Genomic DNA, 27,614 nt, shown 5'->3' with positions numbered 1-27,614 from the left:
TGTTTTGCCAGGCTAAGTTTCAGCCCCGCAGCCTCTGATTAGAGATTCCCTGGGGGCGAGGCTGCGTTCTGCTTTTAACCCCTCTTCACTCCCTGCCCTTCCCTCTGCATCCCTGGCGAGGCCTCCCTACCCTTTCCTGTTATTGTCCTGCTTGCCTCTGATAAGATTAAATACGTGCCCTTCAAAAACAACCAAAAAAGAAAAGGCCTTTCTTTTCCCATTCCTTATTGTTCTTCAAAGAGATAGGAGCAGGATCTTGTCTTCCCTAACTCCTGCTAAGAAAAGCCCGTGATCTATGAGGCTGAATAAATAACCCTGAGTCCCTGCAGTGCGTGTGAGCAGCGTTCACCTCCATAATTGAAATGCGTTCAGAGAGAACTTGAGTTTTACCTTCCTAATTCATTCTCTGGACTGTGAGAGACCTTTTTTTCTTCCTTTTTTTTCCCCTCATTGAAAAGTGAGCTCGCCATCCATGGCAGCCTGCTAACTGCTTGCCCTGTGAAGTCCTTTGATTCTGATGATGCCGAAGGTTTATGACAGCCTGGGGGGTTATATATGTGTTATGCTCTTTGCTTGAAGCTGTGTCTGGGAAACACAGACCTACTGCAGAGGTGCTTTGCATCTTTGCTAAAAACCATTGCTGAGGGGGTTGGCTGGATGGTTTGGATGGAGGCTATGGGTTTATTTATGAGGCTGTTCTCTATAGGGCTTGGTTGCGATGATAGTATGGTTGTGCCAAGTAAATTAAGCTCATTCATGAATGCATTAATATAGAATCTTTTCACCCTGAAATACCAGAGAGAGGCAGCAGGTGCAGACTGGGGACTAACAAATGTTCTTTTTCCCATTCTGCAGTTGGATAAGCCCAAATCACAGCAAGCTTCTGGCTGTGTACTAGTGCTGGACGAGTTCATGTCCCATCACGTGTGCACCAGGGCAATCCTGGAGGCCTCTTTCTCCATCAAGGTGAGCTTCAAAGCAACCCCCAGATGGGATACCACCCCTGCACAGATTCCCCCCCCCCCAGATGTGTCTGGTGAGCATTCCTGCTTGCTGACCAGCCCTCAGTGCCAGCAGGGAGTAGCACTGGGAACATTTCCACCATTCCCAAAGCCAGCCCTCAGGGTGTGGTGTGGAAAAAAAATGTCCCAGTGGCAATGGGTCTGGTGTGCCAAGGGCTGGATCTGCTGTGGGAGTCTGTGGGCCCAGCTCTACTTGTGGCCCTGCTCTGAGGAGCAGTGTTGGGCTGCCCCAAGGAAAGGGGTCAGGATGCAGCCCTACTGCTTCCCCCTACTACCTCCCCAAACCTTTGGTGTCCTCAGGGATGGCATTGGAACACAGGGCTCTTTGCTTAATAGTTTAATTAGAGAATTGATGCTTTCTTTTATACCCCCCACCAAAAAAAAAAAAGGCATTCCACAGACACAGCATGTCAATCCATCCTCTTTGCAGAATTCCCAGGAGCGATGTGCACGAGGTGAGTAAAGCTGGAGCTGATGAGCTCAACCCCTCCCTTCTCTTCCCTGTTTTACACCTTTCCGCCAGCTCCAGCAGTGAAGCGGTTCTGACCTCATCCTGCTCTCTGTTTTAGCAGCATCCCAACTCTCTCAGCTGAGATTCACTGGACCCCATGGGGCTCTGCAGGGGCTTAAAACATCCCCACCGCCTTCTGCCTCGGATAGCAGGTAATAATTCACCCCCAAATAACACCTTACTGAGCAAAGCTGAACGCAGTGCTCCCCAAAGAGGCGGCCCGTGCTCTAAGACCAATTGGAAATGACAACTGCTGTCCCACAGGGCAGCACTTATTTCTTCCTTGAAGTGGGGAAGGGGAAAAGGCTGAAATTAAGGTTCCAAAATCGTGCACCCTGATGCTTGTCTGAATCAGGATGAATTTTACAAGGGAAGTTACCTTCCTTGTGCAACAAAGGGTGCAGCTGCCATCTCTTGCCTCCATTAAAATACCCCATTCCCCCATTAACCCATCTCTTCCCCCAACCCATAGGTGAAAAAGAATGCTGTGTAGCCAACATCTAATACTCCCCAGAGCGTGTCCAGAGCTTGACAGCCTTCAATAGGTTAATTTTTCAAAGTGGTAAGCTGATATTTCTGCGTAAAATGCACATCTGCAGGGTAAATGCTATTAAGTGTCAGTGAATTATGGTCCCAGAGTACAGATCACTTGAGCCTTAATGCTACAAGCACCTTAATGTTTTTTTTAAATGAAGTCTCTGCTAATTGCTTCCATATGATCTCTTTCTTTTCCTTTTCTTTTGCCTGCCTGAGGTTTTTGCCCCAGTACATACAATGCTACAAATAACAAGCAGTGAAACTGGATTAATATGGGATAAATGCCTACTGGCTGGTGGGTTTTTGCATGGTATTTTTGGCATATAGATGGTGATGGAAGTGGACTCACACTAGGGATTGCTCTTAACCCCAAGCTGAAGGAGGGTGAAAGGCAGGCCCTCTGCTATGCCCATCTTCAGCCTCTGTTGGTGCCTTCCAGCTCAGTTGTTCTCAATCCAAGACTCAGAGGCTGCCCAGGGAGTGGTGGGGTCATGGTCCCTGGGGGCATTCCAGGATGTGGCACTGAGGGATGTGGGCACGGGGAGGGGGGGTTGGGTTCTGAGAGGTCTTTCCCAACCTCAGTGATTCTGTGATTCTATGATGCTTGTGCCCAGCATGTCTCCCCAGAGCTTTGATCCCACTAAGCTGAATTCTAATGGCAGAAAGCCAACAGAGCTCCCTCAAAACTGGCTTTGATTTAGTGGGAGAGAAGCAGAGAAGTGCTGCATGACGGGACCTCTGATTTACAGCCTGTATATTTCATGGCCGGGTCCTGGGGGCTTACAGAGATCATAGTAGAGCCCCAAAGCAGCCAACTGAATTAGCAGCACTTGAAATACAACAAAAAGCCCCCAGGCTGCTGGAGGCTGTGTCTGTGTACAACCCCTTAGTTAAAGCCTGAATCCCTTATTGCGGTCACGCCTGGGTGCACCCCTGTTGTTGATAACATGATTAACCTCTCCTAGGGTAAGAGAGAAGGAAAACCAGCCCGAAGGATGCGGGTGAGGAGGCGGTTATCAGCGCTGGAGTTCAGCTCAGGTCGTGCTGCTGGTGAGGACATTGCCTGGTCATATTTCCTCTTCTGGCTCTGCTTGAAGGGGAAGTAAAAGCATTTGGCCTTTGGGAAGGCAGAGGCTGTCAGAGGTGCGTTGCTCAGCTTGCTGTGTGTCAGTGCCTTGCCTTGAAGGGAGGGAGCCAACTCCAAACCAGGGAAATCTGTATCAAAATCCTTATGGATTGCAGCAGTGCTGAGGCATCTTCCCCAGGGTGGGAATGTAATTGTGGTCCCATGGTAATGTTGTTTTTTTTTTTTGGGGGGGGGGATTCTTTTTGCAAACACCAGCCATCAGGAATGAAAGAACGGGAACTGCAAAAGGCATTTGCAGACTGAAGCCAGGGGATTTCTTGTGGCTTAATATAAACCACATCCTTTCTCTCATGAAACGCACACGTCTGCCAGGATGACTTTCCATCCACCTGCACTTGTGTCCCTTCGAATTGGAATTCCTTCCCCAAAACAGTGACTCTGCAGATGTGTGAATAGCTGGGACTTAGTGTTACTTCGTATTTATGCAAAACACTCGTAGTTATTGGGCAAAAGCATGCAGGAAGGGGTAAGCCTTTTCTGTAAGGGTGACTTAGTTTGGATGAAGGGGTGACATGAAAGCAGAACTGCTCTCCCCAGTGACCTCCCCCTCTGCCCCCCTCCCACCAGTGAATCCAGGAGCACTGCAGTGTGCTGATGCCCATGGGGAGAGGATGGGATGGAGGAAGGTGCCATGTGTGCACCTCTGAGTATCCCTAGCAGGGGATGGCTTGGGTTGGGACCGGGCTGATTTGTGTCCACATTACATCAGCTCAGAGCAGCCTTGGCTCTAAACAGGAATAAACACATCCATGTAGTAATTTATGCATAAATTAATTTGACTTCAGTAATTAGCCAGGAGGAAGTTTACCCCAACCAGTAAACCTCAGTGGATGGGGAATTCATTAAGCATCTCTTTTTGCCAAGTGCAGGACTGGTTCTGCAAGTCAAAGATTTCATTTTTTAATTGTATTTTGTTCAGCTTTTTTTTTTTGACCAGGAAAAAACTCTCACCTCCAGGCTCCAACCCAACACAACTGAGAAGCATCTGCAGCACTGGGGCCACCTCCTCCCCTCAGGGCTTTGGCCAGGAGCTGCTGGCAGCTCTGTGCCCCTGTGGGCTGGTGGTACCCGGATAGCCTGGAAGCAGCCATGTGCAGCTGGGTGCCTGTAAAGATGCCCAGTTTGCTGGGTGGGCTTGTGGAGAGAGCAGGATGCTGGATCTCCCTGCTTTATGCTCACCACGCCAGCCCCACGAATCAGCCCAGCCAGAGGCCAGGGAAGATTCCTTTGATTCCCTTTTACTTCACTCCATTGCATTTCTTACTCAGTTTTCTTGGCTGGATCTAAAGCCTGGTGCTGGTGGGGTGTACTGCAAACAGGGAGCAACGGGAACTTGCAACCAGCAGGCAGCATCACAAAGCAGCAAGTGGCAGAGACTGAAATGTGCTTCTGCAAGGACCACACCAGGGAAGAAGAGGGAGAAATTCCCCAAACTTCTGGGGTTAACATGAGGACTGCCATCAGATCCCATCCTCTTTCAGCTCGTGGGAGAGGGCTGTGCATGCAGGTTGCTGTCAGAGGGCATCAAAGGTTGGTGCAAGTTTCTCTGAGGCTAATAGCCAGGCTATGAAGTCACCCCAAAATCATGATTCCCATCTTTCTCCTAGGGGGGTGGGCAGGATAAAAGCCTCCCTCTGCTCTCCTGGTGCTGGGCGAAGCCATGCTGGACTTATTTTCCCCCCACCTTCCTGCCCCCATAATAATGTGACATCCTGATACCTTCCTCCCTCCACATCGTGTGAGAAGGAGACTTTTGCCTCTTGCAGTGCTGATGGCTCATACCTGCATTGGGAGGAAGGCTCTGGGGTTTGGGGGGCAGGAGGGGGCCCAGGTGAGGGTGGGCTTGGAAGTTGTATGAGGAAGGAAATGCAGCAATTTGACTAAAGCCGAGCAAATTCCCTCTTCTCCGTCAGCACTGGGAGAGTGCTGAGTGTTTCACTCTTTTTTTTTTTAAATATTTTAAAAGAAAATGTAGAAAGGAAGCGGCATTCCTGGAGAGACACATTCACACTTGGTTGTATTTTGGCATGGGGAAGGAAAGGAGGTAATGTAGACGTGGCATTCCTGAAAGGAGCGTGCAGAGTAAACCCTGAGCCCCAGAGCTGTGGGGTCACAGGGGAGAGCACACCCCTCTCCTGAGCAGCCTCAGTGGGGTTCTTTTTAATAATGGTTTGGTAATGGGAGTCGTCCTGTTTTCATGCTGCAGCACATTGGGGTATTCCAAGGGAGATGCAGCGAGCGGTCTTGGATGTGCTCGTAAAGTCTGGGAAGTCAGAAAATTAAGATTTCACCTTGGGGGAAATGAGAAAAAGAGGAAGAATCCATTAAAAGTGTCTCGGCCAAATCACTGCTGGGGGTTTAGAAATGGCTGTGTTAAATCATTTGCTGATGGTGGCTGTGGGACACGAGGGCTGGAAGTCAGTTTTCGGTGCTAATGGCTTTTTCCCCAAAGGCAATCTGACCAGATATTCTGTTCCTCCTGCAGCACAACGCGGCCCCAGGCAGGTATACTGGGTCGGGGCGGGGAAGCAGGAGGGCTGGGGGTCAGGTATCGGGACTCGCCAACAGCTGCACGGTGTGAAGGAGGCTTGTGCACGGAGCATCTGATACCGACACGGGGGAGGTGGGAAGCAGCGCCTACGGGTGCTGAGGTTGGAGCAGGCTCTCCTGGCAATGCAGAGCCGGGAGCAGAGCCCTCCCTGCATCACCCCCACGTTCTCAGCTGGAGATCCGCGGGGAACGGAGAGGTGCTGCCTTAGGATGGGGGTAAGACGTGGGGCACCAGGGCCTGCTCCGGGCATCACCGGGGAGGGGTGGGAGGAGGTGCGCATTCCAAGGGCTGCACTGCCACCTCCAGGTCTGCACAGCCCCAGCAGCTGCAGCTCCGGCGCCGTCCCCGCTCGGTGCTGCGGAGGGGTTGGAGAGAGGAGCGCTCAACACTTGGCAATGATTTTTTTTTCTTTCCTTTTTAATTTCTAGATGAAAGATCGCGCGATCTCTCACTTTCCGTAAGAACTTCTCTTTGCAGCAGGTTGGTGCAACCATGTAAGAAACGGGACTTCTCTATGAGATGACGGCGTTCTTCTCTTCCCGAGCGCACAGTCCTACCAGGTCAGTGTTCTCCTCCGCCTGCAGGGCCGCCTTCCTCGCCCACCAGCCTCGCGTTGCGCCCGGGCAGCTCCGCACCAAGGCCGGGGGCTGCGCTCCGCGCTGGGCTGCGTTGGCCCCGCGCACCGGGAGGTGGCACTGCAGCCGCAGCCCTTGGAGGGCAGAGCCGGGCTTCGGGGCGAGGAATAACGATGGGCGTACATGGATATCAACCTAAACTTAAAGGAAAAAAAAAGTCCGGTTTGTGGGCTGCGTCCCCCAGGTTTCTTAGCCCCGCTTATCTGGAGCGGGGCTTGGGTCGGGTGGGATCTTGGCGTGGAGCAGCTCGGAAAGACAGGAGGTGCTGAGAATCAAACAGAGCACGGAAAGGAAAAGCCTCTCCCTTTCCCATGTTCTGCTGAAGTGCGAGAGCCCAAACTGGCCCCAAAAAGGGCTGAGCACAGAGGGAAGGGGGGGAGGTTGTGCAGCTCTTGGCGCGTGCACGAGTGCAGATGGATGCAGGTATCAAGCACGTGCTAATACATGCACCCAAACATGCACTAAGCACATAGCACTGATTGGCACAGAGCAGCCCACCCGGTCCCTTGCTTACAGCCTCATCCCACCTCGGTGCTGCTTTCCTCCCAGCAGGTGTCTGAGCAGCCCTTCCCTCCTGGCTCTGCTCGCTGCCCTCCTGCAGGGCCTTCCCCTGGGGGGGGGCACACAGATCTGTCTGCAGATGCCCCAAAAGGATGCGCAGGTCTCCTGCTGCCCCCTGAGTGGCTCAGGGAGGGGCTGAAATCAGCATCAAGCATCATTGCACATCACATCCAGCTGCTCTGCACCGCTGTCTTTGCTTCCTGCATTCCTGGAGTTGTTATTCAATGTATTTCTCACTTTTTCCCTGCACAGGTAAAATGTGTTTTACTGGGAAAACAGTGGGGAAAGAGCGAAACATGGGAGTTTGGAGCAAGGAGAGGATTCCCTGATGTTTGTGAGTGATCTTTAATTCTTATTTCTATGTTTTGCTTTTCTGGATACACTTTCACAGAGTCTGTAATGGGATTAAAAAGGCATTTTGCCATCGGGCCTAAACATACATACAGAACAGAGATTCTTTGCACACATTCATATCAAACTGGAAAATACCAGCAGGGAAAACCTGGCAACCAAAAACCCATCAGTAAATCCCCTCCAGGGACAGGCTCCGTCTCTCCAAGCTTTGCTATGTGCTGCTCTGCACCCAGGGGACAGGCAATGTAATTCTGCCCTCTGTCCTTTCCTGCATCTCAATGCAGGGCAGACCATCCGACAGGTGAAATAAAGACATGAAATGCAAGCAATGTGCAGGGATTCCTTCCCCAAATCCTCCTTTTATGCCTGCCTTTATGGGCTGACTCCTTCAATGTTCTCTGCTGCCAGTTCAGCCCTGGGCAGCCAGGGCTCAGCTCACGCAGCTGGGCAGAAATCACCACTGCTCTCATGCCTTCAAACTGCACCTCTCTGTAAATGCATCTGTACAGACAAGATGCTCAGAAAATGGGAAATCAAGCTTTATCTTGCAGATAATTATTTGTATTATTATTATTGTTTATCAAGTGGAGGGAAAACAATTAAAACTTTCATTGGAGGGGAAAAAAAAAACCTGTGAGAAATCAGAGCCCGCATTTAATCTCCAGTCTTCAAAAGTTTCTTGGAAAGCTTAATTAAATGGTAATTCATCTGTGCATTGGCTCTGCCTTGTAAAGCCTGATAATGCTGGAGCCTTAATTAAAAAAAAAAAACTAATGCAGCTTTGAGTTTTTATTCTGCTAGTTCAAGGGGAAAAATCACCAGGCAGCGCTGTCAATAGAGCTGAGAGATGCCTCAGCATTGCATTGATTTTATTCTGTTTAAAGTCATGGTGTCAGTTCAGGTAATCATATTAAAAGTTATCCTGCCTTTATTTATTTATTTGCTCGTTGGGGTGAATTGCAGACACTGGGGGAATGGTAGCACCTGATGGAAGGGACTCCAAGAGAAGAGGGCTCTGAGCAGTGCTCCTGGAGAAACCTCCAGGTTCATATTTACCCAGCCACTTTTAGCCAGTGGCACCATGGAGCTGGCAGGGGGATGCTGTGCCACCACTAGGAATTGGCTTTTTTGGGAGAGGCCTCATGTGGATGCTGTCAAATTGGCTGTTTTTCTTCTGCCCTTGTGCTGAGCTCTGATTGCGAACGTTTCTCTGACTTTGCTGCTGGATCCGCTCTCCTTCCAGACAGTGATATAAGGGCCTCTTTAATGCTAATTAATGCGATGACACAATGAATTAATACTGTATTAGGCAAAGCTGTTAATTATACCAAAATAAAACAAAAGAATAAAGGAATCTAAGCAGGGAGAAGCAACAACCTGTACTTGGCTTCCCCCTCAGCATCCTCCACACTATGGGAAAAACCAACCCCAGGAGCATCTCCATAGAATCTCTGAGAATTGGAGAAGGCCACTAAGACCATCAAGTCCAACCATGGACCCATCAAAGCCTCCTGACAGCCCCAGAGCACGGGTTTGGTTGGAAGGGCATAGGAGCTCATTTGTGCCTCAGTTTCCCCACACCATGCAGGTTCCCCCCATCACCAATTTCCAAAAACACCAATTAAAAAGCATTCACGAGCAGGCTGCATCTGGCATCCTCCTGCCTTCCACAAGGCAGTAGTTTGGTTCAGACAATGCTGACTTTAAATTATTAACTGGCCGACAAGCGCAGCCGCTAACGAAGCGCGCTCCTCGCTGGCGCGGTGCTTGAAGCTGTCACAGGCAGCATGAAAAACCCTCTGATGCTGCTCGAGTTAAGGAGAAGCACATCATTTTGCTTGCTTTTTAATGCTGCTCCTCTCCTTTTGCTTTCCAGGCTTGATGTTAATTCAGAAATAATTGGAAAATGTGGAAGTGAAAGGCTGAATTTTTTGGTTTTTTTCCTGTTGTTGTTGGTTGTTGCTAAACCAGAGTGCAGCAAAATGGATGCATTTTTTTTTTTAGGGTGTCTGGGAGTTGTTGGTGCTGGTAGCTGCTGGGTTCCATGGTGTGCAGCCAGGGGAGGGTCTGCACTGGGGTTGATGTGCAGAACATCGCTGCCTTGCCCAGCGCAGTCTCTGGCACAAAGTGGGGTCAGGGCTGGGCACTGCTGCTGGCCTGTGGGGCTGGATGCAGGATTTCTCTCCAGTTTTGTGCTTTGTTTTCTCCATTTTCCCTAATGGCTTCCCATTAACCTCCCACAGGTTCTTCACTGGGGGGGAAAATGCACTGTGAAAAGTGCTAAGCAAGCACTTTCCTCCCCAGGTTTCACTCTGCAAAGTGTGCTCCTCAAGCAAAGCACAGAGAGAAGGGTGAGCATGCAGGCGTTCAGCTTCCCCAAAGCATTCCAACTTTGCAAAATTTGCAGCCAACCTTTTGGGCTGTGCCTCTCCTGTCGTAGAATCACAGATTCAATAAGACTGGGAGAGATCTCTGAGATCCCCAATCCAACTCCATCCCACCCCACCGTGCCCACTGCCCATGTCCCTCAGTGCCACATCCCCATGGCCCTGGGACACCCCCAGGGATGACCCCACCGCTCCCTGGGCAGCCTGTTCTATCTTTCTTGCTTTGCCTGGTGCTGGCAGATGGTGGAGGATGTGCTACGCCTCCAGCACTGCTGCATCTTGAAAAAAACTGGGTTCTAACCATGCAGGTCCACACAGAAGCTGGGTAAGCCTTCCTAAGAGGTCAGGATGTGCTCACATGTGTCTGGGGGTATTTTGGGGTTTCACCAACAGACTGGGAGGTGGCTGCCCATTCCCATCCACATCCGGATCTTAGGTTATGGGTGAGCCCTACCGGCCCAAATGGGATAAATAAGTAGAACTGGGCCAGATTGATGCTACTGGTAAAAGTGCTCATGTCTCCTAGGACAGCTCAGCAGTGGTTTTGGTGAGGCACAACGAGCAGCGGCTTAACCTGTGATGGGTGCAGCATAAAACCCTGTTACAGGAGAGATGCAGTGTGGTTGTGGCAGGTCAGCTCATCGGCTTCTCCTCTCTGCTCTCCCCTCACGTCCTCTCCTTCTTAGCATCTGCTGGGGGAGATTACAGTCCCCTAACAGCAGCTTTCCCCCTCTATTTACTGTAGGTGCTGGGGTGGCTCTTGCTCTCTCTTTTCCCCTTTTAATGTCATTAAGCACATCCCTCGCTGGCTTTTCTTGAGCAAAGCAACACGGTGCTTTGGAGAAACCAGCTCAATGGCTTATTTCTCTTAACTCGTGTTTGCTTCCTCTCTTCGTGGCTTTTGCCCTATGGGTAAATGAAATTCTGTCCAGGCTGCTGCTGTTTGCTCCGTGTTCAGTGCCAGGAAGAAAAGTGTGGGTTTGTGTTGCTCCGGGGCTAAGCTGGAGGCTGCTGAGGTCAAGAGGATTTGGGAGCAGAGCAGAAATGGGCCCTGGTCTCACGGCCTGGATAAGCGGCTTTGGTACGTCTTAGAGGAGAGAAATGAAATAGGCACAAGCTCCCAGACTAGGAATTATATGGGGGTTAGCAGGGGGCTGAAGGTGAGGGGAAAAGTAATGCACCTAATTCGAGGTGTGGATAAGGGCAATAATAATGCCCCTTTTGGTAAAAGCATGCAGTGAAGTAATGTACGCCACCAACGAGTGGGGGAAGCCTGTGCCTACTGCTCCTCTTCCTATGTGACAGCCCCCCAGCATGGACAAACATCCAAAGGGCAAAGAACATGCTTCCTAAATCAGAGTTAAACTGTGCTAATATAGGATAAGTGACTGCTCAGGGTAATAGCAGGAGAGAAAAATTACATGGCATGTATTTATAAATAATAAAGTATAATTTATTAATAATCTGGAATTGAACAAAGAGTCTATGAAGCTTAATTAATTATTAGTTGGAAAGTGCTTTTGAGATTGCTGGATAAAAGCTGCTAGAAGAGGGGAAAGTATTGCAAGACACACGTCCTGGCACCCACAGGAGCTCATAACCCCAGGGCCAAAGGTTTGTGCCCTGGAGCTGAAGGGGCTTTTCCTTACAGTGTCACCTGTGTGTGCTTGGGGACAGCAGGACGCAGTGTCCCCCTGTCCCTTGGGGAGGGTGGCTGTGGGGAGCAGAGGGACCCTGTCATGGGATGGTGGGACCAGGGCTGATCCTGCAGCCGGCCATTGGCAGGCAAAGGCATGGCTCATGTGGTCGTGTTTCAGCATTAAAGCTAGTATGAAACGGCAAATGTTAATAAAATCAATCATTCCTCAGTGGAAGGAGACAATGGTGAGCAATGAGTGGTTCCCGGCAGCCTACCCTCCAACCTCCTCCTTTTTCTTTATAGAATAAAAAGGTGAAATCTCAAGGCCTGGGATGGCAGAGAACAAGCAATCTCCTCCTTTTTCTCTATAAATTAAGCACACATGGCATTGGCCAACCCTCTCTTTCCTATCTGGGGCAGAGTCTTGTTGAAAACCATCCCTGACAGCACAGAAATTTTGCCCTGCTCCAATTAACTCATTCTTACGGCTCTGATTTGCCTTCTCCCCAGTAGAAAAACTCAACCCCAGACAATTAAAAATGCATTAAATCCAGTTCATCGGGCTTGGAGGGTGTTCATCTCATTAAAATCCCCTGGCAAAGAAGCCGATACAGGATACCCAGCTGACCCCAGGATGAAGGGATGCTGGGGCACCCCGGGGACACCTTATCCCCACGTGCCTGTAGCTTCTATAAGTGCTGCCTTTGGCTTTTCTTGCAGCCCATGGAGTCCAAGCAGAGGCTGTTTGCTGGGGTGCTGCTGTAATGGGGCTGTGATGGCTCAGAGGTTGAATATCAGCCTTTGTGCCCGTGTGGGGTGCTGGGGGGCAGAAGCCATGTCAGACCCAGATCTCCACATTAAGGATCCAGGCTGCAGTTTGGAGGTGGAAATCTGTAGCAACTTCAGTGCGGACTAGCACCGCACCCACAGGGAAACCAAGTCACAGAGCAAAAAAATTTAAAATGGATCCCAAAGTCAAGCAGGGAGTCATGGAAAACACCAATCTTGGCACCACCAAAGGGAAGGCTGGGGTGGTTCCTGCTGCCGGCACCTCCTCTGCAGGGGTTGGACTCCAAGTGGACATGCCTGCTCCCCAAATCAGTGCCGTGCACTCGCTGAGTCTTCTTATCACACCCCATGCTGGCGGCCTCACGCTGCATTAGCAAATAGCTTGAAAACGAGGGAAGAAAGCCTTCTGCCTTGTCCAACTGCACGAATCCCCACCAGCATCTTCCAGGAGGAGATTTCTCCCCTCCAACCTGACAGTGGCTGTAGTGCCGGGGCCGCCCACCCGTGCCTAATGCTTCTGCCCACTGGGTCTGTGCTCACTGCCTTCCTTCTTCCTGCCCTAAATGAGCCTTGTTATGTGTCCTCTGCTTCTATTTTTATTAAAAATTTAATGCGTTGCCAATTTGCCCTCTTGCCAGCAGCGGCTGCAGCAGCAGCAGCCATAAGTATCCTCCGGAGAAATAAAGGGAGGCAGCCTTGAATAATCTACGAGCAGCGATTATTATCTGGGTTACATCCTTTAAAGTATATATAGCTTAAAAGGGAAGGCTTGGTGGAGCTGGGAGGGAGGAAAGAGGTCTCTGCTTGCTGGGAGAAGCTCTGATTAACACTAGGGAAGTTTTCTTTACGCCCCTTGCTGCTCCAAGCATGGGAGGAGAGGGGATGCTCTTAAACCTCCCCAAACTCCATGTCCTTCTGACAGCATCCTACAGAAGCTCCTAGTTGATGGTCATTGACCAAAACATTTGTTTTTAACACCAGACGTCAGCCAAAGAGGACTTGGTTGTTAATCACTGCCTCTGATCCATGTTATTTCTGTGTTTTAGCTGTTTGATTGAGAAAGAGACGTTGATGAGATCTGTGTTCTTGCTAACTTTGATTTCCGGAAGGAAATAAGTATATGCTTTGTAATAATAACAGTTTTAAAGAACAAGCAAGTCTGTCCAAGTTAATGAAGGCCGTACAATCAGCCTGCCGGCATAAATCATGTTATTCTGTAGAAGACGTTGACAAATGGCATCCGAAAGTGTAGAAGAGAGGAAAACAAACAACGCAACCCCTTCCCCCAGCTCTTCTGGGAGCAATGCAAAACTTGGGAGATGCATCGAATTTCCATCTCGTACCGCACTAACTGTGCTGGGTAATGGGCCACAAGTCACCACTGACTTCATGCCAGTATCAGAGTGAAAGGTGAAATATCCAGGTAGGAATTTGTCTTTCTATTCCTTGTGTTCCCTCGTTTATCCCGTTACCCCCTTCAGCTGCTCCATGACTTCGCTCTCAGTGTCAACCCATCCTGAAGCAAGGTCTTTCTGCAGAGCTGAGGAGCACCATGGTCTCTGGCTCTCTCTCTCTCTTTTATTTTTTTTTAAACTGCTTTTTAAAGTGCCACTGTGTTCTTTTGGAGTCGTATTAACCATGCAATAAATTTGCATAATGTGGATCCATAATGTTTAATCAAAGCCTCTCTGGAAAGCAGTTATTGTCCATGAGCTCTCATAAATTCCCACTATCACCTCCATGTTAAATACTAAAGCTGCTCAGGGTGTATTGTGCACTAATCACCTGCAACATTGAGTTTGAGAGAAATTATCCTTTTCCTCCTATTCCCTTTCCATGTGAGCAACCTGAAAGCCCTGTGTGCAGGCATTTTTAGCAAGAAGTGCTAACCTCTCCAGTCTTGAAGCCTTTCTGGTGAATCATTTGGGTTATTTGGCCCCATTGTGGTGTGCGAGCAGATGATGTGTGTTCTGGCATCTGCCCTCCAGAAATAGGTGGAGAGCTGAGTGTCAAATTTGTTTGCACTCAGAAAATGTAAGACTCAATTAACTCCTGGGTTTCTTTCTTATTTCTTTTTTTTTTTTTTAGTTTGTTTTCCTCTAAATGAGTTAGGCAATAAGGCACGATGGGGGAGGCTGGTGAGCCACCATTGCACCCATGGGGTGAGCCCAACATGCCAAACCCAACCTTTGCCCTGCTGACCCCACCTGCCTCCAGTCAGGACCCCCTCCTGTCCTCAGTGGTTCATTCCATATGCTGTTTTTGGCCATCACATTGCCATGGGATGCTCACCAGCTTTTACTGAATGGATGAAACTCATCCACTTTGGTGAGCATCCTCAAAGTAGAACAAAACCAGGAGGGCCCCTTGGATGCAGAAAAGAGGACCCAAGGAGATGGGGAGCTGCCATAGATTATGTTGAGTGCCTCCAAATGCTGGTCATCCTCAGCCAAGCCACCAAGTTAAAGCCTAAGTGAGGTTTATGTACCCTCATAATTGCACCTGTAACAGGAGGAGCATCCTGCTGTGTGCTGCTTCCTAGCTGAGGCAGCACCTTCGTGGGTGGCTGTGAGATTTGAGATCTGCAGTGCAGAAGGGAGAGGAACAGGAAGAAAAGGCAAAGCTGGTGTTGCAGTGGAAGATTTTTTCTGCTTTTCAGTGATTTGAGAAGTTAGGCCTGAATGTCAAGGAAAAAGAGGGAAAAAACCCAACCCATGTGTTTTCCTAATTTCGGCACATTACCAGATGATCAGACAACCTGGACCACCCCTTATGACTGTATTCAGCGCACAAAAAGGGCTACAAATAATAGCAACTTAACGGAGGTGACATCTCCAAGCCTCTTAGGAGGCTAATTCTATAACAGCATTAATTCAACGTAATGCTTTCATGAATAGAGATTGGGTTAATGCAGGTTTTTCAAGTTAGGCAGCTTATTCTTGCCGATCTTCATTTAACTGAGTGCCTGATCTGGGAAACGTCGTGTCTCCAGCTCCCAGCTGAGGATGGGCAAGGATGGCATCAAAAGCACAGCCTTCAAGCAAGACAGGGGCAAGGAGAAGGATGCTGATCAGAAGTATTACTGCTCAGATTGACACCGGTACCTGGATAAAGGCTGCCTGATATACTCAGAGTTTCAAGAAGTGTTTTTCTGGGAAAATCCTCTTTTTTGGTGGTTTCTCACCTCTTGCTGCTGGGGTTAGGTCTCTAGCTTAAACCAGCCCAACCTTTTCTTCCCAGGCATTACACAGAGATTGATCATTTGATAAATCATTTCTGTGCTCGCTTCCCAGCATACAGCAGTGCTTCCCGTGCCAAACACAACAAGGCTGGAGAGCTCCCACCAGGAGCAAACCCAGGGCACTTTCTGTGGATTTGAGAGGCTCAGAAATGTGTAGGGAAGCGGAGAGGTGCAGGTGTTACACTTCTTGATGCATCAGTTTTCTTTTGCAAAAAAACCAAACAGCTCAGGAGAAGAGAAGGGAGTCCTTGCTCCTCTGCTTCTTGCTTGCAAGGGGAAACCATCTGGGATTTGATGGTTTTGGGGGACATGGTTTGACTGCCTCGTACTTCTCAGGTGCCACCAACTAGGCTTGGAAAAAACAGGGACAAAGGGGACACCAGCAGTTGGAACAAGTGAGTTTGTTGGGCATCAGCACCCCATCGGGGAGCTGCAGAACTCACTGCAAAACCCCTTCACTCCCTGCGAGCACTTTCCATTCCCTGTTCCCACCTGGAAATTCCCAGGAACTGTCTCACCATGCACAGCTCAGCTGAACCATCTCCTCCAGCCAAGGTGGGGTCAAAAATCAAGACACTTACACCCTCTGTGTTGATTTGAACAACAAGCAGGAATTTACTCTGTAGGGTTGAGATGATAATCCACAGACTACGTACATGTGCCAACAGCCAGCCCACATGAGGCCACGTCCCTTTGGGGTGAACATCCTCTGCTTCTCTTCCCACCTGGAAGTCACCACCCAGAGGTGCTTTCCTTCACGAACTTCCAATTTCCTCCCTTCTCACCTCGAAACCAGGGTAAGATTGTAAATGACTATTTTCTTTTTTTCTTGATGCAATTGCCTTCAGGCAGTTGGCTTTACTCCCACCCCAGACAATGCTGTTAATGTGCATTTTTCCCCCAAAGCCGCTTAGCATCCCTGGCTCAATCCATTTTCTTGGAACATGCATGGAGATGTGGATGGGACAACCTCCAAAAGCAGATTTCGGTGCCTTTCACTGGAGGTATTTCAAGGTTGCCGCAGTGTAAGCACAAGCATATTTTAGGATAGAGTTTCCAGGCGACTGATGACGTTGCCATAATTACAAACGTGGGGAAATAATTCTGACTTTGGAGCGAGGAGAAGATGAACAAGCAGTGATAAGGTCCTACTTCAAACACAGATAACTTAAAAGATTAGCGAGGCCGGCAGGGCCAGAGCTCACCGCTGAATTGAAGTCAAATAGATGGCTTAACACCAGCATCGAATTTAAAAAGGGAAAAAAAAAAAAAAAAAAAAAAAAAGTTATTTAAGGATTTACATCTTGAAAGACCTCATTTCCCATCTGGCCTCCTAATGGAATTCATGTTGGGTTGGAGACCAGATCCCGCACGCAGCGAAACGCATCCATCACGAGAGCAATAATATAAAGCTGCCGTAATGCATCAGGAGCCTTTGTATAATGCGCCTGAGATGGAATAATCAAGAGGCGAGCCAATTTCTTGTTATATATGGAAACTTTTCAGAAGACAGACAGCAAAGTCCTCTCCTCCCACCTTCCTGACCTCACAGGTCTTTCTTCTTTTCCCTCTCCTGCAAAGCTCTCCTTGAGCAACCCTAGGACCTGTGTCCACCTCTCTGGAAAGCACGACATTTCCTTTCTTTTTGTTTGAAAAGTCATTATTTTGGAGGTTTCTGCATCTTCCCCCATCCACAAAATCCCCAGGCCACCAATAGGAGGTGTCTCAGCCACCCAGGACCACAGCAGCTTTGGCTTATACCAACAAGATCCTTGCATGGCCACAAGCCTTGCACCTTGGCAATATTTACAAAGTCCAAATGACCTCATTAACATACAGATGGGTAATGAAGAAATCTGTTCACCATGTGATACAGCGAGTGCACCACATTGGTTTCCCTGTCCTGCAGTGAAAGCTGGGGCTCTCCCCGGTTTCAATATTACTGCTGGATTTTTGGGCACCGGAGGACCCCTGGAAATATTCTGCATCTTGATTTTGGGAAAGAAAAATTACTTTTTCATTACCTCTTTATAATGTAGCTCCTGGAAGCACAGTTTGTAAACCCAATCAAAACGTGCCTCCTGACCATCCCCCGTGCCTCTGGCCCACATCCCTACCCAGAGCCTGATTATGAGACAATGATTCAATTTAATAATATCTAATTTTTACTGCAATATCAATAAGAAAAACTGCCAGTCAACTGAGCAGTTCGGAGTGCGTTAGTGCATTAGTCTTCTGCAAGCAAGAGCATCCTTAATGCTTTCCGATGGAAAAGCAATTGGGTGCTAACAGCATCGGCTCTGACATTGTGCTAGAGAGGAGCCTGCAGCTGGCACCAGGCAGGAGGAGCTCGCCTGGAGACATTCAAAATGCTGCTTAGAGATACCTAAGCAAATCTGGCCCAAATCATAGGTGAGATGCTCTGAAGGCAAATCCCAACCTGCATTTCCAAGCTTCAAAATGGGCAGATTTTGTACCTTCCATCCACCTCATCATCCATCTTCCTCTAAATCTGAGTCAGAACAGCTTGGCCAAAGCCAGGGGAGAGGTTTTTGGCAGAGTTTTGGGAGACATCACGTTTCTCTGTTGCTGAGTCCCCTTGCTCAGCTGTATTCCTACAACGGTGGGATGGAACTCCTCAAGCCTGGCCTTGAGTAAGGTTCTTCAACACTTTGTCCAGAAATCCAGGGTGATTTATAGGAGACAAAGGCACCTGAGTTATGACAGATGAATGGACTTGGATAAAGAGACCCTCTTCATCTCAAGCAGAAGAAATCGGATAGTCCCAGAGGCGAGAGGCTTTCTGGGCTTGATGGATCTGGTTGGATCTGGTGGAGCAAATCCCAGGAGCCTAAAGGTTTAAATGCCTTAAAAGTTTAAATATTAAAAAGCACAGATTTATTACACAGAGTGACCTTTAAAACTTGTCTCATTAAACTACATCTTCTGGCCCTTCTGGGCCTCGGTGCCTCTGAATACAAGGCTGGGAAGTTCAAAGCAATGAGCAAAAATGGTTAAAAATGTCACCACTTTATAGACTTTTCTGTATAACTGAAACCTGAAAAGCAAAAAAAAAAAAAAGAAAGAAAAAAAACGAAAGCGTGTTAATTTCCCCGCGGGCTTCTCCATCATTTGGAATAGTATTTTCTGCCTCTGTTATTGTTTTTCATTTGAGGAGGTGAGGACAGCTCATCCAACAAGGAGGAAAGGCTGCTGACCCCGGTGCTCTAGTGTGGGTAATAGGATATGCATGCAGCACTGCTTGCTCTGTGTGCATGGAATATGGATTCGTGGTGCCCATGGCCCTGGAGGAGCCCACCCTAGGAGAGATTTGTGGTGTGGGGAACCAGAGCATCCCCCTCAGGAGTTCATTGTGCTATTCTCAAAAAAAAAAACCCAAAAAACGACGACCCTAAAACACATTAAAATGCTCAGATTTCCTCTGTACCCGCAGAGTCACGCGGGCGCAATGGAGACTGAGGCCAAATTAGGAATCTCTCGGGCATTACGTGTGCATCCCTAACACAAAGTGAAGGGCGCGATGGAATTAGTGAGAGGGGAAGGACGCGCGGTCGGGTCGCATCAGCCGCGCATGGGGCCAGGCAGGAGGGGCCGTGCCCACCCCTAACACTGCACCCCCAACTCCACCCGCATCACGCACGCTGCCTGCTCACATCAGCCTCAGCACAGACCCTCGGCCAGGGGAGGGCAGGAGGGAAGCAGGCAGGGTCGGGCAGGGTGCAGGAGAGCACGAGGAGGCCTTTGGGAGGCAGAAACCTTCCTCGTGGTTTGCAGAGGGAGTTGCGCAGAGGCGCGTTTTGCTGCCCGCACCACTTGCTCAGCTGAAATCTCGAATCCCTCGACTGTTCCAAGGGTTTTTGGAATGCAGAGCGCTGTGCATGGAGGATGAAGAAACCCACCGAGGTGCCAGCTCTGCTCTGCTCCAGTACCAACCACCTCAGCAATAAGCAGGATGGATTTACCAGCGTGGTCCCAGGGATGGGGCTCAGCCCTGCTGCTCCGGTGGGGATGTGCCACAGGCAGCGCTGGCTGAAGCACTTTCAAAAGGGAATTTTTCCTCTTCAAGAGAAATTTTGTGTAATTTGGGGCTGCTCGGACAGCGCTCTGCAAGGCAGAAGAAATCAATGCCTTCAACTTTGTTATTGCATGCTGATGATGTTAAAAAAAAATCGGAGTTCTGGCAACCTTCAGATGTTGCTTTTGCCGCAGAATTGAGCTCTGCCGTTTGATATTAGTACACATTTGTAACACCTGGTTTAGATCGGGTGTCATGTAGCTGCCTGTTTCTAAATTGAAGCTTTTTGGAGTTCTGTGAATCTCAGATTTCACTCTCCCTCGTTCTGATTTTGAGCAAAAACACATTTGGAGGCGCTGGAAATTTCAGCGCTGCAGACGGCCTTGTTTACATCTAATTTTAAATAATAGTTTGCAATGCAGATTGAACAGGGCCTGGAAGGGGGAGCTTGTTTACTTGCTACTCAGCGAAGTCTCAGGTATATCTGTCATCCTGAATAATTAATCCACAATTAACAAAAAATAGTTGGCACCGGGTTTGCTGAGCGCGTCTCCATTTTTATTTTCCACCAAAAAAATCAGGAGGGTAATAGAATAATGCAACAACTTCCCCCAACGCAATTTACCGCTCTTCCCCGCGAAATCAATCTCGTTATAACCACCCGTGTTAAGTGAATGTCACAATCATCATCGATATTTCCCAGCAAATGCAGCCCCGGCGGATTTCTCCTGCGGGTTGGTGTGGGCTGCCCCCCACCCGCTCCCATTGAGCTGCGTGTGCTGCTGAGATGCTGTTAAGCACTGACCCAGGGGCTCGTGTTCGGAGCACGCCGAGAGGACTCTGCATCACCGAGGGTGATGTTTGGAAACTTCAGAGCTTTTTGCAGTGGGACTTCCTAGCTGAAAAAAATAAAAAAGCAGAATTTGATATGTTCCGCGGGAAAGAAAAGCCAAGCCCGTACCCACCAACCAAGGAGCCCGGAGTCGTCGTTTGATTAATGAAATGAAATAATGCTCTGCAAATGCTATTTATTTAAACCTTCAGCACCGCGCCGAGCGGCTCCGCCACTGATTAGGTATTGAAAAATCTCCAAGTGGATCACACCGCTTAAAAACCTTATTTTCCAAATGACTTTCCTTAATAGCATGGGCTGTATCGATGGCAGCGTCGTGTTTCCCCGCAGCCCTTGGCTTCTGCATTAATCAGAGCTACGCAAGCAGCTCCCCTAGGGTCGCCTGGGGGCATCAACGTGGTGACAAATTCCCTGTGATTTCTACCCCCAGATTAAAACACAGATCCGATGGCTCAACGCTCACCTTTCCCCTTTCTTAGGACATGGGAAGGGAAAAATTAGCATTTTTTTTTGTGGGGTGATGGTGCAATTCACTGCAAAGGGGAGGGTTTGAATAGAATAGGATAGGGCTGGGTAGGGTAGGGTAGGTAGAGTACAGTAGGGTAATGCAAGATTTGCAGGGAGAGGTAACCAGGTAAAAAGGACCATAAATCTTTTCTCAGCCCAGTGCTGACATCTCTAGCACATTCCAGGTACATGGATCATTTCAGCTCTCTGTCACAGATGGGGCTGACACGCTGCTGCCTGCTGGGGTCAAGGGAAGCGCTGAGATTTGCCCATCGAGACTGTGCAGCTGCCAAAGAGTTCAACACCAGACCCCCAGGATCTGATTTATCCATCACTGCAGCCCCTGGTGTCCCATGGTGGGGAATGCTGCTGTACTGGTAATGCTGCAGCCCACACGTGGGCTTGGATGTGGATTCTCTGGTGTCTGATGAGGGCTGAGCTCACATTGCAGCTGCTTTCCTTCCAGTCTGTTACATCCGTTTTTGTTTTGCTTAAATGAGCGTGATTGCTACATTTTTGCCAAACTTGAATAGAACTACATTTAGCACTGGCCGGACAGGTGAGCTGCACTGCTCCAGCTTTGGAAATGTGGATTTCGTGGGAACCATGGCCCTTGTCCAGCAGAGCTGATCAGCACCTGGTGGAAACCTGTGGCTCTCGGTGAAATTTAAGCAGGAGTTTTGCTCACGGTGGCTTTGTTGCATTTCCCGGAGGTGCAGGACCCCCAGTTTGGGGGACGTGGGGAGAGATGCGGTCTCTGCTTCAGAACGCAGCTGCTGATTTCCAGGAGGTACCCATGCAGCCACCCACACCCAGCGTTTTCAACAGCTCCATCCACAGGGAGTAACAAGAGTCTCCAGGCACTTGGAGGAATTTATTTAGGGTTTCCGCCAGCTTACTGGCGAAGCGTGAAAATCAGCGCAGCTTGGCCAGCGGCCAGACCGACCTTGTACATTTTCTTTTTTCCCAGCGCTCCTCACCAATTTGTCAAAACCCATGCGGAGGGCTCCGACAAAAATCACTTTTTTGGAGGGGGAGAGCAGCTGGGTATGAGACCCCGCCAGCTGCCTCCGTGCTCCTTTCTCGACCCGCTCTGCATCTTCCCGATGTGAAGCAATCCCCGCTCTGCTCACTGCTCATGGGAAGAGTTACACGGGAAGCACGCAGGGTTTTGTTCGAGCTCCCTTTCAGGCTTTACTAAGCAAATGAATCACAGGATCGCAGCAGTGGCAGAAAGGATAGGGAAGTTAATTGGGTAGCGTGGCTGAATGCAAGGACACAAGTGCCATCGCGGACCTGCACCAAAGAAGACCTTGACACCTGTGAAATAGGGTGATTTATGAGCCCTATGAATCTATCACTGCGTGTAATAAACCCGATGCAACCCCAGCTTGAACTTCATTTGGCTGCATTTTAGCAACTTGCTGGCATTCAGAGCAAAGTAGAGCATCTAATTCTCTGGGTAAGAATCCTCAGGAGCCGGTCCTTGAAGCTTTCTCCCTTTCCAGACAGGGGCGTGCCAAGCCAGGACCTATTTCCAGGTTGAGCAGCTCCAGAGAAGTCAGTCTGTGGAGGCTGTACCCATGGTGAAGCTGTGCTGCACTGCCTGCACAGCGCCTGCACCCATCCTGCTGGGGGATTTCTAGGGGCCGTGATGCTCTGAGCGTGATGGAGAGATGCACCAGGCCCCGTGCACCCACGGGGTGGCACAAACCAGACGTAATGCCTGCTGGTCTCGCATTCATCCCCATTTCCTTCCAGCCCAACAACTGCTCAGAACTAAAATCTGTACCTCTGGAGCTGTCTGAGCACTTCTTCTCTCCTTTCTTTCCTCAAGACAGCATTTGATGGAAACATTTGTAGCTATGGAAACCATTGATTGCTGCTAATGAAGCCTCCCCATCTCCGGCAGGCGGCGAGGGGTGAGCGCTGGATGCGGTGGCAATGCTCCAGCAGGAATTTGGGGCTGTGCTGGGGCAAATTCCACCCGCTTTGGGGAATTATCAGTGAGAAAAACGATGCAATCAATAAACACCCACTGAGGGTCAAATTAATCCCCACAAAGATCCTCGTGCCTTGACGGTGATGATGGGGATCTGCCATTGGGGATCTGCCCTCGCTGCCACCCCAGCTGATATCTCTACCTATCTGGATTTACACTAACATCTTTGGCTCCTTCCTCCACTCTCCCCCTGCCCAACCTCCACCAGCCACTCGTCTGCAGCTGCTTATTTGATTTTTAATTATTCTTCATTATATTTAAGGCAATTTTGCAAAAAAAAAAAAGAAAGAAAGAAAGAAAAGAAAAAAGTTTATGGCAATTTACTCTTCTTTGTAATTATAGCTGGTGATTAGTGAATCTTTCGCTTCGTGATGGAGTTCTCCTTTAAAAGAGGGAAAAAATCAGAAAAAGGGAATAGAAAAGGGCCGCCAAAAGAGCTCAAAGACTAGAATTAAACAGATTATATCTCATTACTTCCAAATGGAAAGGAAAGTTACAGCTTATTAGAGTGGTTGCATCTGCAGCTGAGCAGGAAGAGAGGCAAATTCCCCCCACGTTAGCGGGCTTGGGCGCAGCGGCAGCTTGCAAAATGGGTTGCAGAGCTCCCCGGCCCCCAACCAGCTCCTGCTGCAAGCTTTTGTGCCCCTTGCAATCTGCTCCTTCAGTTCCCATTGAAGGATTTTGGGTTGCACCGGGCGCACCTGAAGCATCTCGGTGTATCGCTCCCGCCACTGCGCTCAGCCCCGTGCACGGATCGACCGCGCTGTGCTGAGAGCATTAGGGCAAAGCCGAGCCCCACAAGCTCCCCCCCCCTCCCAATTCTAAAAAATAATAACATATCGATTTCAGCTTAACAAAAATTCCCAAATGGCAACGTTAGCGTTTCTGCTATATTTTACCCCAAAATAAACACACAGCAAAGGGAAGGAGAGCGATGAAGAATTGGCTTTCGGGGGCTGCTTCGCTGATGCCTTTCCAAGCCTTCTGCTCTTGATAGGAAATAGATGGCTTTTTTATTGTTTTCTGTTTCTTTTGTTCTGCCGGGCTGGCTTCGCAGATAAATGCCACTTTCCTTTCAGCCCATTTAAAGGCCAAAGCTAATTCAGTAACGTATCTTACACCAATGCATCCCCCTCCCTGGTGCCATTTCCAGATGCTATTCATGCGCAGCGCTCAGTGAGCAGGATCCTAATAAGGGAAAGGAAGAAGAGTCAAATTTGGGCATCTTAAAATGTAATCTCCCCAGGAAGTGCTCTGGTCCCAGCTGCAAAACCAGAGAAAATCAGGTAGAAATGGTCAGGTACAGTGACTGTTCGTGCTCACTGCTTTTAGAGGGTTGTTTGGTGTTCAGCCCTGCCCTGCAGTGGGCAGCCAATCTTGACCGTATCAGCACTAACCCTAATGCCAACTCAGAGGGATCCTTTTCTCCAGGATGTGGGAAGTTTTCAGCATGACGTTTTCTCTCAGGGCAAAATCTGAGCTCTTTTGTTTGCTTTTATCCCCTAACGCAGCCGGGGAGTACCTGGGCAGACACATGGGGAGCTGCTCTCCTCCCCAAACCATGGTCGGTGCCCTCCTCACCATCAGCATCCTCTGGGTCTTGCTGATCCTCAGAGAGCAGGTGGTGCTGAACCTGGTGTGATGCACCGCTCCCATCTGGCCAGAGCTGACCTTCACTGAGCAAGTCAGAGCTGGGGACAAATAGAGGCAGACAACGAATCCCCAGTTAATTGGAGCTCAGAAGTGCTATTGGCACTGTTCTCTTCTTTATTCCCATCCTAAAGAATTTTTTCATTAGTGAATAACAAAAATTATTTAGGCGCTTGACATGTCAAGTGGTTGTGTGCTTGCAGTGTGCATTAACTTGAAAGTTTATCCAGCCCTTAATAGGTTTGAAGAGGGATGGATGCATTTTGGCTAAACCAGGGGAGCTGATTGCTACCTAAAGAACTGATTCATCTTCATAGCAGACAGCCATCAGTGGGTAGTAAAAAGGAGTTACACCCAAGTTCATGGCAATTAGCTGGAGTGGAGAGCTGAAGTGCAGGGCAATTGGAATTGCAAATGGCTCAGGATCAGCCAGCAGCCCGAGTGATGTACCTGGCTAGGATGGATTTTGGCTTTTCCACCTATGTGAATGTAGCTGAGCTCCTGCAAGGGATGCTCTGGGCCCACAGCTCTGTTATGACCCACATCAGCTGGTTTTAGTGCTGGAGAAGAGAGAGGGAGAGCCTGGAAAGTTTTTTGAGAAGTGGAAGAGACAGTTACTTGAGGCTGCCTTGGAAACACTTGAATGAGACGAGATGCAAAAGCTTCTGCTTTTAAAGGTGTGACAGATGGGAGAGGAAATGAAACGGCGAGAGGATCTAAATGGGTCATGGCAAAAAGGCTTTTCAATAGTTTTTAGTGTCATAAGGGATCCATAGAGCCTCCTGCTTACCCATATAACTCAGCCCATTGAACTCCACCGGAATGAGGGCAAGAATTTGGCTGCTTTCAAACCTTTATAGAAAAAAAGGGGGAAAACATCCGCAGTCACAAGTGAAGAACTGAAGCCCCAGCACTGCTTTTGCTTGGTTGTCTTTTCTCTTTGCCAGAGACGCTGCAATGAATCAGGCAAGGAAAACCCTGTGCCCAGGGCACAGATTGGGGCAGAAAGCCAAGTGATCCCCAAATGATCCCCACCACCCCTACGGACCCCAAACCCATCTCACCGTCCTCACACGTGCCACCTCCAATGCCTGCTCCAGCAGAGAAGTTTTCCAGCAGTATGCACAAGTTGTCATTGTTACAGCCTCCTGTGGCTTGTGCCGTGTTGTGATTGAAGCATCCATTAACTTGCATTTCCCTTTTTATTTTTTTTTCCCACTTTTTTTCTTTTTTTGCTTGGAGCTTTGCTTGCCTTAATTTGATTTTTTTTTCTTAAGAGCTGTCGCCACCGCTCTCATTTAATAAGTAGTTAATCAATTCTGCAGAGTTGCTGCAGCCCCACTGCTCCCAGCCACGCTGAAATGGGATGCTCTGATTAATTTTTCCCCCCTGTTTGTTTGCTGGCAGTTCACTCTGATAACTCCCCCCATGACTCGAGGGAGCAGGAATGCATATTTCCGAGGTGCCGCTGCTTTGCCTCGTGGCTGTGACGGGCTCTGGAGAGAGGACATTTCCCAGGTGAGGCTGGGGGTGATCGGGCTGAAACACGCTCAGCGAAGCGCAGAGGGCTACGTGTAACTTCTCTCACCTGCAAGAGCTGTCTATTAACAGAAACAACAAAACATCCTGAGAAAATAAAACCCTAATCCTCTTTGTTATTATTTTTTTTTAATGGATAAGGTTTTGAGTTGTCCAAAATGGGGCCAAATGGTCTTTAGTTTTCGCCTGCTCTTTGTTCCATGCATATTTTCCCTTTGCTTCCTTGCTAGGATCAATCTACTGCTCGTAGGACTCTGCTCATCACTTTCAGCTCTTGCGTAGCCCTTTTGTGCAGATGGGAATGGCTTTGTGCAAGAGCAACGGCCAAAGAGCATTGTTGAAGAGTGGCATGCACCCAAAAAGAAAGGAAACCTGGGCTCACTGCTAGAGCAGACATGGGAAGATCAACACTTTGGCAGCATGAGCACACTGCAGATCTGGAAACAGCACTAAACCTGTCCCAGCTGCACATGGGAAAAGGTGAGAACGATCAGCTGAGTTACAATCTATTATTCAAGATAACTTGGAAAGCTTTGCAATTTTCTTTTCAGTGAATTCGCTTCTGTATATAGCACTAGAGTAGTTAATTTTCTATGAAAACCCAGAAAGCTGCCTTCAAAAGATAATAAAGCTTGATCAGTTCACCTGGGTTTCCTTTTTAATTCACTCTGAAAGAATACATAACCTCCCTGCCTGTTTGTGAAGACACCTACTCTATGTGCTTGTAGAACACCGGATAATAGACCAAAGAGTTTTAACTTGGTGATAAAAATAATGCATAGATAATGGGATAATTATCAAGCTCCTACTTCACAAATGCGAACTGGGGTTTTCCCTGCATGCAGGTTTTCCCTCATGTACAGCCAGGCCTTTGACCAAGCTGAAACGTAGCATGAAAATGGAGCAAAGCAATTAACGGTCTTTGATAATGTTGAGTCTCCAGCTGAACATCTACCAAGAGCAAGCAGCCAGGAGTGGCCACGTGGCACGGCAAGGCTCTCCTCAGTTGATGTGACTTTTCTGGGGAGAAGGAAACTGTTTTTTTTCAGCAGGTAGAAACAGTCCAGGTGAGTTCACTGACTTCACCACCGCGCTACGAACAAATCTCAGCCACCCAGGACAAAACCATAGAATCACAAAATTGTTCAGGCTGGAAAAGACCTCTGAGATCCCCAAGCCCCACCTCACCATGCCCACTGCCCACGTCCCTCAGTGCCACATCCCCATGGCTCTGGGACACCCCCAGGGATGGTGACCCCCCACCCCCTGGGCAGCTGTGCCAGTGCCTGGGTCTTAACCACTTCCCTCATGCCATCTCCATCCATTACTGAAGCAAATGTAGGGTGCCTGAAGAGCTTAGGGGCCTGCAGTGCTATCCCTAAAGCTCTGACATTTGGTGTTTTCTCTTCTGGGTGATCTCTAACTACGTGGGACCCCCTGGGGGAGTATCTCTGTGTTTTAAAGGGTTACGCTCCTAATATAAAAAGTGGTATTTAGGGGCTTTGAGTATACTATGCAGAAGAGTGTTGTTACAGCCATTTTAATAAAACCTTTATTCTAATAGAAATAACACTTATAAAACTTAAATGAATCTGTAGAGCTGGTGGGAAAAGGGATAGGTTCTTCGCCAATTATTTCTCCTCTAAAATACTT

At 48.8% G+C, this 27,614-nt stretch overlaps 2 long non-coding RNA genes across 3 annotated transcripts; both read left to right on the top strand.

The window, feature by feature from the left end:
- LOC110387753 lies at nucleotides 848-3,121 on the top strand. 2 transcript variants are annotated; one of them, XR_002432706.1, is made up of 5 exons: nucleotides 848-966; nucleotides 1,412-1,477; nucleotides 1,595-1,685; nucleotides 2,006-2,095; nucleotides 3,036-3,121. It is a non-coding gene; the product is annotated as an uncharacterized LOC110387753 (long non-coding RNA). The 2 variants fall into 2 exon arrangements; XR_002432705.1 differs by having other exon boundaries at nucleotides 1,592-1,685.
- LOC110387776 lies at nucleotides 11,936-27,083 on the top strand. The gene is made up of 3 exons (XR_002432724.1): nucleotides 11,936-13,556; nucleotides 25,830-25,940; nucleotides 26,192-27,083. It is a non-coding gene; the product is annotated as an uncharacterized LOC110387776 (long non-coding RNA).

This window comes from Numida meleagris, chromosome 23, assembly GCF_002078875.1.
Source record: "Numida meleagris isolate 19003 breed g44 Domestic line chromosome 23, NumMel1.0, whole genome shotgun sequence".
NCBI lineage: Eukaryota > Metazoa > Chordata > Aves > Galliformes > Numididae > Numida > Numida meleagris.
This window is presented reverse-complemented; position numbering and strand designations above follow the sequence as displayed.